Here is a 15634-nt window from a genome sequence, read left to right on the forward strand (position 1 = left end):
CATCACTATCTACAACTTTTATTTTGGTCATCTTTTTATTTGATAAAATTTGAACATTTCAAATTTTGAATTTCAGAAAATACAGCTTCAAACCTGATTTTCAACCACTAAATGATTTCAGCTGTAAAGGTGATGAATATAAAAGTTGTATAACTCGTCAAGATCTCCTACTTTTATTTTGGCCATTTCTTCATTTCATAAAGTGTTAAGTGATTTCATAAAGTTTTAGTAGTAATAGAGTGGATGTTGAAATAGATTCATCTGGATGTTGCAAAGGGTAATCTCACACACATGCATAAAATGTAGTCTCACACACATACATAAATATATAGTCTTACACACATACATAAATATATAGTCTCACACGCATGCATAAATGAAGTCTTACAAACACACACTTACACAAACACTCCACGTTCAACAACTAGCTAGCCCGCTGTAATGACTTTCCCCTTGACACCTTTTCGTTCCCATGGCAATATGTCTTTGGGTAGGTTCTTTTCCACAACACTGATCTTCTTAGGAAAGTCTATGAATAGCGGCATCTCATCGTAGTTATTGTAAGCTTCAACATCGTCCACGCCATCAACTCCGATAATGTGCTGTTTTCCCGGAGGCAACCACGTGCTTTGTCTTCTTCTTTGGGGGGAGGTTACTTTGTGGGTCAGACATATAGAAAACTTGTGCGACACATGAAGCGAGCACCCAAGGGTCATCTTGGTAGCCTAGATTCTTGAGGTCCAGGACTCTCAATCCGATCTCGTTCAGTTGGTGTTGTTTGATCCAACGGCATCGAAACAGGGCCACCGTTATATCCCTTCCATAGTCAAGTTCCCATATCTCTTCAATGATGCCAAAGTATTGGATCTTTCGCCCCAATCCATCGAGAGTCCTCTATTCGAACGCCGATTGTTTTGGTTCACATATTTACTATCCTTTGCGTTGGTATAGTACGTATACCCATTGATGTCATAAGCATTCCAAGATGTCACCTGTCTCGATGGCCCCTCCGCCAACCTACTGATGGTAATAGAGTCTATGGTTTCTCCAGGCGGTATGTTTTGGTCCTTCAACCATGTAGTTAGTCGTTGCTTATGCTGTTTCATGACCCAATCATCCGAACGACCATTTCTCTCCGCCATAATGATAGCCAAGTGTTCATCAATGTACTGGTTGCATCAGTTGTGTACTCTGCAAGACACTGTAATGCGCCCGACTCACCTCTTTGTAATCATGGTCGATGAACACTTTTCTACCACTGGTGCCCTTCCCTAGCCAGCCTACCCTTGTGACGAGAATCGGGTTTACCAATCCCTTTCTATACTTTTAGGTACTCTTGACAGCACTCGACGACTTCTTCAGTACTGTAACCCTCTATCATGGAGCCCTCTGGGTATGCTCGATTATGCATGTATTGAACTTAGAACCAACATGAACCGCTCGTAGGGACCACATTTCATGCAAGTAGCAAGGGCCCAGCGCCTAGTATCTGATGAACCATGTGAATCATGAGATGTGGCATTATATAAAAAAAGCAGGAGGTAAACACATCTCTAGTTGGTTTTGTGTCTCCACCACAAATTCATGTAGGTCACTCAGCTCTTGCTTGCCAATCGTCTTCTGTGAGATCTTTGAAAAGAAGTAGCACATGCGGGTGATGGCCATTTTCAAGAACTCTAGCTTTATAGCCCTGATTGCAATAGGTAGAAACACTATCAGCATCACATGACAATCATGAGCCTTGCTAGTGTGTTATTGATAAGTCCTTCATCGACTACTAGCTTCTTCACATTTGCTGAAAACCCAGTTGGGACTTTGACCCCCCTCAGGAAAGTGCATATAGCTCTCTTCTCGTCTGGTGTTAGGTTGAAGCACGCCACGGGCAGAGTGTATTTTCCATTAGCCTCAGGTACCGGGTGAAGCTGTGGCATCACGTTTAGCTGCACCATGTCTTTTATGCTTTTCAGACCATCCTTTGACTTGCCTGTGTCCATCAAGGTAGCAATGAGACTCTCAAAGACATTCTTCTGCACGTGCATAGCATCAATGGCATGGGGGACCTCTAAGTCTGGCCAATAAGGCAGATACTGAAAGAAGATCGATTATTTCTTGAAAGGTACGCCTTCGACAGGAGGTGTGCTTCTATCTCTGTTCGTCCCATCCAGATTCTTCTTTCCATAGACGAACGTGTATGTTTTTCACCATTCTATACACGTGTTCTCCGTTATGACGTCTCTCCAGAGGGGGTTCAATCTTTGAGGGTGTTGTCATAAAATCTAAAGAATAATTTGCTATGGTACTTGTGACTTGTCTTTAAGAAGCGTCGGTTCCTTAGGTAAACTATCTTCTTGGATGCATCTAGGTACACCCATGTAGTACCATCCAAGCAAACCAAGCATCCCGTCTTCCCTTTGATCTGTCTAGACAAAGCAAACAGCGTGGGGTAATCATTGGTAGTAACAAATATTATTGCTCTACATATGAAGTCCTCCTTTTAGAACGCATCGTACATCGGCTCCCCATGCCTCCATAGCCTCTCTATTTCTTGCATCAAAGGCTCGAGGAACACGTCTATATCAATGCCTGGTTGTTTAGGGCCAGAAATAAGAATAGTGAGGAGAAGGTACTTTCTCTTCTGACACAACCACGTTGGGATGTTGTACATGGTCAAGATCACTGGCCAAGTGCTATGGTCGCTCATCCTCTCATTGAAGGGATTCATTCCATCGGTGCTCAAGCCAAACCGTACATTCCTTGGGTCATCACTGAATTCTTTGTGCTTCTCATCGAACCTTTGCCACTGACTACAATCAGTCGGGTGTGCAATCTTATCATCATCCACCTTGCGCTCATCATCCCACCATGTCATGAGTGCGGCTTCTTTAGGGTTTAGGAAGATACGTCTCAAGCGATCGGTCACTGGACAGGTACCATATTATCAAGGTAGGAATTCTTCTCTACTTTGCATCATTGCCTAATGGAGTGTCCTCTAGGGGCTGAGATTCTTGTATCCACCTTTTTGTACCCTTCTTATTCCTCTTTTTCCCCGTGGAGGCTTCGTCCCCACTGTAAAGGTCATTGTTCTTGTACTGGCTGGCCCCACACCGGGGACATTTATCTAGTGACTTGAACGTTTCGCCATGAAAAAGTATACAGTGGTTAGGGCATGCATGGATTTTTTCAATCCCCATTGTCAATGAACTTATGACCTTCTTCGCTTGGTATGTGTTGGCAAGAACTAAGTTTGGTTGTGGCAGCACCCATAATAGGAGATGCAATAGATCATTGAAACTATAGTCTGACCAGTCGTACTTAGCCTTCAGGATGAGTAGCTCAAGCACAAAACGTATCAATAGTCCAATGTGTTGGACAACCCTTTTCAACACCATTACATATCTCCTTTGATGCTTTTGTCACCCTTTCCATATTTTCTAGATCTTTTGGGCTATTTAGTAAAATCTTTGGTCCAATAGCTCAAATCATGTCCTCTAAATCATCTTCATTCCCAACACGTGCTCCACCATCATTATTGGCACCACCTTCATCGTTACCATCCCAACCACCAGCATCACCACCTTGTTCATTGCCAAACTTGAAATCTATTCGTGCATCAAGCTCTGCTGAATATTGGGAAAGGGATTCTTGGGTTTCGTCATCGTATTCCTCCTTATCCTCATCGTTAACAATAACTGTTTCACCATGATGAATCCACACTGTGTAGTCCTCAACAAATCCTCGCATAATCAAATGTGATCTGATGATAGTCACATCTATCCATACCATACGGTTCTTGTAATCTTTATAGGGACAAATAATTGTATCCTTATTCTCTGTCAATGTCGTTGCATGCTTCTTTGCGGATTCAATAAATTTATCCACCTCTTCACAGAAACCTGCCTTGAACCTTAACGAACCATACATCCAAGAGTTCATGTACTCCATCTTTTACAACAACAACAAAACAAACATTAAAGGACTACTTATTCAGATATATATAAAAATAAATCAAATTAATAATTACTTGAGAATAATTGTATATACTTCAGATATATATGAATATAAATCAATTATAATTACATGAAGCATACAAACATACCATGGTAGAGGAAAATTAATTAATGGCCTATTTATCCAAAAATAATTAAAATACATATTTGTTGATTATAATAAACAATTTCAAAGACAATAATTAGCAATAATTAATATTTTACCCAATATCTTTCATGCAAACCCTAGTCCAATTTCATCAAACATAAATTTACAAAAACAAAATTAATAAAAAAACCAAACCCTAGATCTAGATCTACATGCACATGAAACATCCATAAAACTAACTAATTGTTCACTAAAATCAAGAAACATGGACCAAATAAGGGTATGATCTTGTTCCCCTCCCTAATTTACCCTAGTACATTCAAAACTTGGGTCTAATTTGCTTCATAAGTAGCTTAAGCACCATAGAAGAGAGAGAAAAGCAAAACTCTAATTACTCACTAACCAACCATTAAAACTTTTAAAAAGTGTGGAATAGTATTTTCTTACCGTCTACAACCTCTCCACCAAAGGATTTGAGACCAAAACCTTTCCCCCTTAGTAGAACAATTTTTGGGAGGTGCCCAAGGCCTCCCCACCTTTCTTTCACGGGTTAGAGTGAGTGACCCAAGGAGAAAGAAGGTGTTGCAGTTTGCTTTATATGTGGGTCATTTGTAGGGGTAGCTGGTGATTAAGCCACCCCTACAAATCGGAGGTATTTATACTCAGGCATTTGTAGGGGTGGCTCAATCACCAGCCGCCCCTACAAATCGCAATACTAGGGGTAGCTAGTGAGTGAGCCACCCCTACAAATCTGACCCATTTGTAGGGGTGGCTTGTATGACCAGCTACCCATGCCGTTCCATTTATAGGGGCGGCTGGTCTCTGGGCTCCCGAGCATGCCACTATAGGGGCGGCTCCATCACCAGCCGCCCCTACAAAAAAATTGTCCCATTGCTACAAACCATTTTTTACATAGTGAGTGCTCAGCGGTGACGTGGGCAAATGAAGCTTTGAGCTATAGATCGACATCGACCCAGATACTGCTAGTGAAGCGCACCGTAGTCCCACTCCCACCTTCACCGCTGCCATCAGCAAAGACACGTAGAGCAACGTAGGATGCGAGCACGGCGTGGGTGCTGCCACTGGAGGGGCCAAGGAAGCTTGCGATCTCGTCTAGCATGCCACCCTGGGAGCGAGGGGAACCATCGTTGGAGGCGAGGTGGCAGAGCACGCGCATTGGATTTCCTATAGTCGATAATAACCATACCAACATTTACACATGAAGCGGACAACTAATAGCAGTATAACACGTGACTATATGAACACATCACATACCAGACTATACCAACAACACGGTTACATAGCAAGTCACCAACCAACAACGCATGTCTATGCATACAGGTGGAACCAAATATCTAACCACATTAGAGCATCTCCAAGAGTCTTGTAAAACTCACTCTCGAATTCACTATTTCGAGAGTCATTTGAATAAAACTCAATTTCTATATCTTTTTGGTCTTCAACAGTTTCTCTATATCTTGTGTGTAATCAAGAGAGTCATTTTCATTTTCTATCTTTGACTAGCGAGAAAAAAGGAATAGAAGACGGGCATATTCGGATAACCAAATAAATAAGTTATTGGATGGTATTTTTATCAAAATCTTATTCCCAGCAATTAGAAAGGATACTGTCAGTGTAGAAAGTGACCAACTAGTGAATATTTGTAGTTTTGCTGTATGTTGTGATCGGAGGTGGCCTAGCACTCAATGACACAGGGTTTATACTGGTTTAGGCAACGTGCCCTATGTCTAGTTTGGGTCGGTCAGTGACTTTATTCCTGAGCCCAGGTGCTCGAAGTTTGCAGTGGGGTTGCAAACGAGAAGGAGAAAGAAGGGGTGTACAAGAGGTTTGGTCAGCTCTGGTCGAAAGGGCCGAGAATGACAGGAGCTACGCTATGAGTAAGTGTTCAAGCGTGTGCTTGAAGTCCAAACCCGATGGTTCTGTGGTTGTGAGCTAGTGAACTTGATCGGTGTTTGTTAACTTAAGAAAGGCTCTCCTTTGTTGGAGGGGGCGCATCCCCCTTTTATAGATAAAGGGGATGCCTTTACAAGTGAGAGGGTGAGGGTATGTATGCTACTGAGCTTTGTTGCCCATGCTAGCGGGTACAAGATAATGGTAGGCATCTACAACACTGTTGATGTCACTGTAGAATGTTAGATGCATGTGGGAGGTCATGTTGCCTTCTTCAGGAATGGTAGACATCGGTACCTGCAAATACTGTTTTGATGCCTAGAGGTATGTGAGGGGTTTCACCATGTTCACCTGGTACGGTAAATCCCGGTGTCCATAACACTATCGATGCCTAGAGGCATGTGGGGGGCCTTACCATATGGGAGTTCAACGACGCCCACAATATTATAGAGGGAGATGTCGGCACCTACAATACTATTTGAGTTAGGGTGGTTGTAGAGTACTATTCCTATAGGTGCACAGGGTATGGTCCCTGGTCTCATGGTTTGACTTATGCGCCCTGGCTTGCTTTCTCTGTTTGTCCCCTGGTCCTTTCTGAGCGGGCGTCCCTAGTTGGATGGCCCCAGTCAGCTCTGGTCACGCTAGTTGGAGAAGAGCGGTGAGTATGGTTCCTTCAAACCCTGGTCGGAGACGCGGGGTCAGAGTCAGAAGTAGTGCTTGGGCCAGACCTTCCGATCGGAGAGGACGTCCAGAGGTAGCTGGAGTCCAAAGCGAGCACTCTAGTCGGAGAGGTGGGCCAAAGTAGCCGATGAGCAGGCCCTATTCCTCTTCGGCCAGACCTTTAGGTCGGTGACTAGACCACCCTTTCGGCCTGTCATTTTAGACTCTTGGGCCAGCCCATGAGTTACGTGCTGTCTGCTTGGGCCGAGCCTTGGTGTGGAAGCCAATCCTCGAGGGACCTCGGGTTTATGAACCCAATAGGAGCCTTGGTGGGTGCGCGCGAGCGCTCCCATGGGTGTAGCCCCCGAGCCCTTGGGTGGTTCAGGAATAACTGTCTGGGGGGTCTTCTATGTTGTCAGTGGGGGAGGTTTTCTGTTTTATCAATGGGTGCGCATGAGCGCACCCGCAGGCGTAGCCCCTGAGCCCCCGGGTGGTTCGGGTAGAACCATCTGGGGGATGTTTGTTTTAGCGAACATGTGTGGATGTTCTTAGTTTGAGACAGAGTTTTGTCTTCCAAGGTGTCGTTGTGCAGCCAAGGCGGTTAGGCGCAGGGATTGGATTGAGATAGAACTTACTAATCCTAGCATTGATGCGCGTCGTGGGATCGGGTGAGGAAGTTAGTTTGGACGAGACAGATCTCACTAATCTTGGTGTCGATGCATGCCGTAGGATCGAGATCGAGTGAGTCAGAGTCGCAGGGCGAGATCGGGGTTGTGGACCCAGGTTTTTTGGAGCACAGTCGGAAGCGTAGCTGGATGGGGCGAGATCGGGGTCATAGACCTAGGTGTTTTTGGAGCGCAGTCAGAAGGGGTGAGTTCGGGGTTGCAGACCCAGGCTTTTTGTGTCTTGAGCCCTCGAGCCCTGTTGGGCTTTAGTAGGGGTCGGTGTGAGTCGTGTGCGTTACCCCATCCTTGGTTCCTCACAACCGGAGGGGCTGAGTTTTGTCACTTATCTCGATCGCTCAGGCTCGAGTGACATGCTCAGTGAGTTCGCTAACGGGTATGATCGAGCGGAATCCTAGTCCATCATTCGTGACGGGGTTGGCATAGCCCTCTTGTGACATTCCACTACTCCTTTACCTACAACCCGGCAGATGCCCTGGTCATTTTGGAGACCGACCCGGGTGGCCTAACGGCCTCCCCTCGATGGAGATACTTGGCCTTGGCAAGAGGTTTAGGATCGAATGAGAAGTTTGAGATGACCCGGTCTACCAGACTGGGCGAGGGCCGCATAGGGCTCATCTATGTTTTTGTCCCCTGGCTCTGTTGGTTGCTCATGTCGAATGAGGCAACCGTCGCTTTGTGACGCAACATGGAGCATTGTGATGCATTTTGCTGCATGTGCGATGCCTAGTTCCTGAGCCCCTGGGCGGTTCAGGGCCTAAATCATCTAGGAGGCATGGGTGTATGGAATGAATGCACGTATGGATGTATGAAATGATTATAAGGAAATAGATGGGGTTGGTAGTACTCACCTTGATGACTTGAGTGACAGGGTTCAGAGAGCTTCAGTCAGAAATGTCCAACTGGGACCTACGCTCGTTGTTCATAGGTGAGCCCCTGTCGAAAATAGTTGAGTTCGTGGGTGAGCCCCTATGTGAATAGTTTTGTATCAATGAACACATTAGTCTTGTTCTCTGTGATAGAATCACTATCCATTCCTTGTTTTTATCCTAGCGTAGCTATTGTTTTTGTCCTTTCTTTTTCGCACCTGCCCATTAGTTCTGTAGGCTGCAGCTTTTTTAAGAACCAGGGCATGGCCCGTGGGGCTTGGCTGCTCATAGCTGTAGGTCATGGCGGGGTGCGTTAGGTTAGGAGTGAGAACAAAGTTACATAGGACAGTCAAAGGAAAAGGAATGTGCTTTCATCCGGGGACAAATTTGTTTACCACGTGATAATAAAAAAGAGGTAATATTTGGTATTATACCCTTATGTAGCCCTCGAGCGACCTAGGCTAAAACTGTTCAGGCCAAGGTGCTTTATAGGAGTAAGTGTTGACTAAAAAATCGGTAATACCAATTTTTAGGGGGAAAATGATGTAGCTGTTCAATGTTCCAAGTGTTGGTGAGAGCGTTGCTGTTGTCGTCATCCAGTCAGTAGGTGCCTGGTCAGATTACTTCAGTCACTGGGCAGAGAAAGTTTGTGTTTTTCCTTTGTTGATTGGGTCCTCCGGAGTATGAGGTTGCCGACTTCGAGGATCCTCCCTCTTATCTTTCTTTTGTGGTACCTGCGGAGAGTTTCCTGATAGCGAGCGGAGCAGATGATGGTCGTCTCACGGGCTTCCTTGAGCAGGTCGACTGTGTCTTGCTGAGCCTCCATGGCTCAATCATGGTCGAAAGCCTTCACTCTTGGGGAGCCGTGGTTGAGGTTGGAGGGCAGCACTGCCTCAGCTCCGTAAGCCAGGAAGATAAGTGTGAACCCTGTGGATCGGTTTGGGGTCATTCTTAGGCTCCAAAGGATTGATGGGACATCTACCACCCATCGTCCAATGTACTTGTTGAGTCTGTCGAAGATGCGTGACTTGAGTCCTTGGAGGACCATGCCATTGGCATGCTTGACCTGACCATTGGTTCGTGGATGTCCGACCGAGGCCCAGTCGATCCTGATCTCGTATCCATCACTGACATCTAGGAACTTCTTTCTGATGAAGTCAGTTCTGTGGTCAGTGATGATACAGTTAGGAATGCCAAATTGATAGATAATGTCGAGGAAGAATTTGACCGCCTCTTCCGAGCGGATGTTGGTGATGGGCTTGGCCTCTATCCACTTGGTGAACTTGTTGACTGCTACAAGTAGGTGAGTGAAACTGCCTGGGCCCTTTTTGAGGGGTCCCACCATGTCGAGGCCCTAGACCATGAATGGCCTGGTGATGGGGATGGTTTGGAGTTCCTATGCCGGCAAATGTGTTTATCGAGCGTAGAACTAGCATGCTTCACATCTACGGACGACCTCCTCTACATCTTGTAGCGCGGTGGGCTAGTAAAAACCTTGATGAAAGGCTTTTCCAACCAGCGACCTTGGGGACACGTGATGTCCGCAAATCCTAGTGTGGACCTCGAGGAGGAGCTGCTTCCCCTGGTTGGTGGGGATACACTTCATGAGTACCCCCTGATGGACTCCATTTGTAGAGCTTGTCACCGAGTGCAACGAAGGTCTTGGCACATTGAGCGATCCATTGAGCTTTAGTCCTTTCGGGTGGGAGAATCTCCTCGAGGAGGTAGGCGAGTAGCGGTACTCGGCAGTTTGATTGAGTGCCAATATGACAACGTTTGCAGGTGATGTCGTCGTAGAGGTACTAGGATTGGAGCCCTAGAGTGCTGGCTTGGCATCAGGGTCAGAGCCCCCGAGCATCGGCTAGGCATCAGGGTGTGTCTGGATCAAACTTTCTAGGATGCGGGCAGATGGCTCGTGGATGTCGTTGATGAAGACCCCACTCGAGGATGGATCCTACCTAGCCGCCAATTTTTCAAGGAAATCGGTGGCATCGTTGTCCCTTCGAGGGACGTGATGCAGTTCGATCCCCTAGAATTTGTCCCTGAGCTTGCACACCTCTTGGCAGTACGCTGCCATGAGGGGCTTTTGTAGGAACACTCCTTCATGACCTGATCGACAACCAGTTCTGAGTCACCACAAACGTAGAGTCACGTGGCACCAAGCTCGATGGTGATGCGTAGTCCATTGATAAGGGCCTCGTATTCCATGGTGTTGTTTGAAGCTAAAAAATGGAGGCAGATGGTGTAGCGGAGCCTACTTCTGTCTGAGGAGATCAGAACCACTCCAGCCCCCGAGCCAGGCGCCATTATGGACCTGTCGAAGTACATTGTCCAGTACTCATGGGTGACGTTCAGGGTCGGTAGCTGGACCTCCATCCATTCAGCAACAAAATCCACGAGAGCCTAAGACTTAATAGTAGTACGAGGGGTGTACCTAATGTCATGGCCCATGAGTTTGAGTGCCCACTTGGAGATCTGCCCCGTGGCGTCGCGGTTGTGGATGATGTCTCCAAGCGGGTATGAAGTGACGACCGCAACTTCGTGGTCGGTGAAGTAGTGCAGGAGCTTCCTGATCGCCATTAGGATGGTGTATAGGAGTTTTTACACCTAGGGGTACCGGACCTTGGGGTCGGTAAGTACCTCTTGGATGAAGTATACAGGTCATTGTACCTTGAGCTGGTGTCCCGGCACCTCCCTTTCGATGACTAGGGTGGCACTAACCACATGGTTGCTTGCCGTGATGTAAAGGAGGAGGGGTTCTCCCAGTTCGGGAGCGATGAGGATTGGGGCTGATGTTAGGGACGCTTTGAGACTTTCCAGAGCCTGATGGGCTTCCTCAGTCCAAACGAAGGCGTCCATCTTTTTGAGGAGCTTATAGAGTCGCATCCCCCATTTGCCAAGCCAGGAGATGAAGCGGCTCAAGGTAGCCAGACAGCTGGTGAGCCTTTGTATGACCTTGACGTTGCGTATGGGGTCCATGTTGGAGATGGCCATGATCTTTTCGAGGTTGGCCTCAATGTCATGCTCGGACATGATGTAACTAAGCAGCTTCCCCTTCGAAACCCTGAAATAACATTTCTTAGGGTTTAGCTTGATGTTGAACCTTTGAAGGTTAGCGAATGTCACGGCCAAGTTTGCAATCAGGTCGCAAACTTGGGCTGTTTTGACCACTATGTTATCAATATAGATGACGATTGTTGGTTTCGGCCGCTCGACTTGATCAAGCTGATCGAGCGGGTCAATTTGGTCGGCCAAGCATTGCTGCATGCACCTTTGGTAGGTGGTGCCAGCGTTCTTCAGGCCGAAAGGTATGGTCACATAGCAGTATGAACCATACGGGGTGATGAATAAGGTCGCGAGTTGATCGGATTCTTTCATCACAATCTGGTGATAGCATGAGTAGGCATCTAGAAAGGAGAGGATCTCACAACCCGAGGTGGAGTCGACTATCTAGTCTATGCGCGACAATGGAAAGTGATCCTTTGAGCATGCTTTGTTGAGCCCAGTATAATCAACGCATATTCTCCACTTCCTGGTCTTCTTTTTGACAAGAATGGGATTAGTGAGCTAGTTGGAGTGGAATACTTCTCTGATGAATCTGGCTACTAGGAGTTTGGTGATCTCTTTGCCTATGGCCCTACGCCTCTCATCGTCGAAGCGACGCAGGCGCTGCTTGGTGGGCTTTGAGCCCAGGATAAGGCATAGTGCATGCTCGGCAACCTCCCGCAGTATCCCTGGCATGTCAGAAGGTTGCCATGTGAAGACATCGTGATTATCACGTAGGAAGTCGACGAGCTCGCATTCCTATTTGGCCGGGAGCTGGGTCCCGATCCGAACCATCTTGGTTGGGTTGGTGGGGTCGATTCCCATTGTCTTGGTTTCTTTGAGCAGACGGAAGGCTGTCGAGGAAGTTGGTTTGTTGTAGTCTGGGACTACCGGGGCCAATGATTCCCCGAGCCGTGGGAGCTCGAACTAGTTGACAACCGCAGTGGTGAACTCATAGTGCTCGCGGTCGCACGTGAAGGCGTGCGAAAAGGCACTACTCACGGTGATGACGCCGTTTGGTCCCAGCATCTTCAGCTTGAGGTAGGTTTAGTTGAGGATTGCCATGAATCTTGCGTAGCATGGCCGCCCCAAGATGGCGTGGTAGGACCCTAGAAAGTCCACCACCTCAAAGGTGAGGACCTCCGAGTGGAAGTTGGCCCGGCTATCGAACATGACGGGCAGATCGATCTGTCCGAGCGGGTATGCCTACACTCCTAGGATTAACTCGTGAAAGGGGGAGCCCGCCAGGCGAAGCTCTGATCGAGGGATGAGCATTGCCGCAGAACCGACCAATTTATAAGAGTACAAGTATAATGGCATCCCGCAAGCGGTCACACTGTCATACTTGAACCCATATAAACCCGGTAGTCCGTCGAGTACCATGACGGGTCTCGATAAACGATTTACAACAACCAAGATCATACAGGATTCAACATACATGCCACATATTACATAAAGTTCACAGATACATTTCATCATCAGAGTACGAATAAAAGTTATTACAAACCAAGTTTGATAAATAAAGCGGAAGCAAACAAGTTCAAAGATAAAGTTTCCAACATAGTTTGATACAGTGCCAAACCAGATCACGGTCCACAAAAGCAAGGATAGGAATTAATAAAGAAGCCTGCCCGAGGCTTACTCCTCATCCACAGCGGGATAGAAGCAACTCTTGCAATACCCATGATACACAGTGCCATCTACAACAATGGAAAATAAAACCCTGAGTATGAGAAGGTACTCAGCTAGACTTATCCGTCATGAACCAGAAATAAAATGACTCCAAGGATTATGCAAGGCTGTATAAGTGGACGTAACTTGACAACATTTTTGCGTAAAAGTAATTAAATCATGGTACAGTTACAAATTCTTTACCAAGTTATTTATAACTATCCATTTCTAGGTTAGCAACTATCCTGTGCCAAACATGTGGTATATCATTTAGAACCATACAATAGTAACCATAGCAGGTATTGTAATTCCCTTTTTATCCAAACCATCATGTTTCATAACATAGTTGCTACGATGTTGGGACTAGCCAAGTTTCTCACTATCCGGGAGAGATGGCGATTCGAATCGATTTCAACCAGCTGGGAATTTATTCCTAACACAAACCTAGGTCTACCAGCAATGATAGCCTTAGGTCACCTTTGGTACAACTCCGGTACACATTTCGTGGGTCCGTACTGCGCCACACAATCTGGAACACCAGATGCCAGGATGCTTAGGCCAAGCCTGCCCTTGGGCTTAGTCTGATCGTTCCCTAGAAGGAGCACACAACAGAACGATTCCTGGACTGAGTTGAATTACTCGGCTTCGTGGTCGGAACGAGTTATCCAGCCAGCTAAGTGAGAGGCATGCGTTCAATCTTATCAGAAGCGCCAACAACGGTACGGTCCTTAATTGACACAGATGGGGATAAATCCACACCCAAGACCTCCATGTCTTGTCACTTCTCTATCGACTTCCCGTCCGGTCTCGATTTACTTTTACCCCATGGTTCTTGTTTCACGATAGCAAATATAGCCAACCATGCTCCGGTATCCACCTATATCTTGTAGGTGACAGGACATCCCCCGACTTCTACCGGTCTAAGCATGGCTAAGCATATATATTCGATCCTAGACCTATACTGGTTAAAGGTGTAATATCTGGACAAGGAATGTACATGCATCAAGTGGTTCCATTCAACTCATATAACCTAATGCAGCAATCATAAGTACTTAAGTAAACATTTGTAAATTACTGGGAGACTTATAATGCTCCGGGGCTTGCCTCATAGAAAGGAAGTAGGGCGATGGTCAGGGCACTCCGGAAGCTCTTCAGGGTTCTGCTCCACGCCTTCGGGAGCTGCGGCTTGCGGATCCTCCTGCTGATTCCCTTCCTCTGCTTCTTTGAATTCCAGCAATGTGATCTCTTCCTCCGATCCTAGATGCATGAATATGGCATAAGTATTACGAATGCATATATGTTAACAAGTGCATCATGTTTATCGAGTAGGTGCATATCTCTTCTCAGTTATTTAATTATCTACTTCCATAAGACATCGATTATACCATAAAATAGCAGCTACTTGTTTCACTCATAACTGGAGTTCTACAAATCCAAATCTAGTGATCCTAGACTTTCTGGAAAGCTTATCAAATTCTCTACAACTTTGTTATTAACCATTTTTACAGTACACATCATTTTCCACATGTAACTCATCAAACTACAGAATCTGTCCGGAAACTATTCAACATGCAATATAAAGTAACGATACTTCTACTTCATGTAATCATTCAAAATTTGACAACATAGAATCTACCAACAGTTTAAGCATACCAAATACATTTAAGATCATATAATGGTGGAGCCCAAACTATTCATTTAATTGCCTTTATTATTTTATTTATATATCTAGGTTAAATAATAATTATATATCAGATGTGCTTAATAAATTCTCAAAAATTTACAGTGCCTTACTAATGCTATCAAAGGACTACTATAAAAAATTTCATGTCATTTTACAAAGTAGAACATTCTATAAAAAATGACAAGGAAGTAAGGCTTGAAATAGCATAAATGGAAAATCCTATTGAAAAGTGTCAAGCAACAGATTTCCTATTTTTCTCAACATCCATATGGTACTAGGATTACCTCCAACAAATTTCATGAATTTTGGACTCATAAATAATTTATAAAAATTCATGCCAGGATTAACTATTCATAAAAGAAAAATCTATAACTATAAATCTACACATGCACTAATCCTCAAATTTTTACCAGAGTTCATTAATGACAAGAATAACTTACCACAAAAATTTTATAATTTTTGGAGCACAGGAACTCTAGATATAAAATAAACAAATTTGAAGGCATTCAAAAGCACATTTCAAATCCCTATTTAAATCTCCAACAATTTCTACTGTACAAGTCAAGAACATATTTTTCCTAAATACTACATTTCCTAAGGAACACAACCATATTTATTTCACCATTTTTGAAGCTACCAAACTAGAGATCTAAAAATTACAAAACACACTCAATTCTAGAATGTTTGAACTATCTTTAAAACCTAGAGTCGCTGACAGCAGGGACCCGTTGGTCAGCAGGGCTCGCCTGTTAGTGAAACCAAAATAGAGGACGGCGCTTGCGATGGCGCGGGAGTGGCGCTAGCTCACCGGCGACCACTTCCCGGTGAAACCGAGGGCACCATCGTGCGCCTCACAATAAGCCGCACCTAATGAACTACCTAGCTTGGCCTATTGCTGGCTCTAAGCACGGTGGCGGCATGTATGGCGGATGGTGGAGGAAGTCTGATGACGCTCCGGTGAGGTCCGGCCTTGTAGGGCGCGGTTAAGCTCGGTAGAAGCTTCCAGTGCACACGAG

At 45.5% G+C, this 15634-nt stretch overlaps 1 pseudogene; it reads right to left on the reverse strand.

Annotated features, from left to right (window-relative positions):
* LOC136461027 (serpin-Z1-like) overlaps window positions 1-8520 on the reverse strand; it is a 29736-nt pseudogene extending 21216 nt beyond the window's left edge.
* Window positions 8521-15634: the final 7114 nt, after the last annotated feature.

Source organism: Miscanthus floridulus, chromosome 6 (genome assembly GCF_019320115.1).
Source record: "Miscanthus floridulus cultivar M001 chromosome 6, ASM1932011v1, whole genome shotgun sequence".
NCBI lineage: Eukaryota > Viridiplantae > Streptophyta > Magnoliopsida > Poales > Poaceae > Miscanthus > Miscanthus floridulus.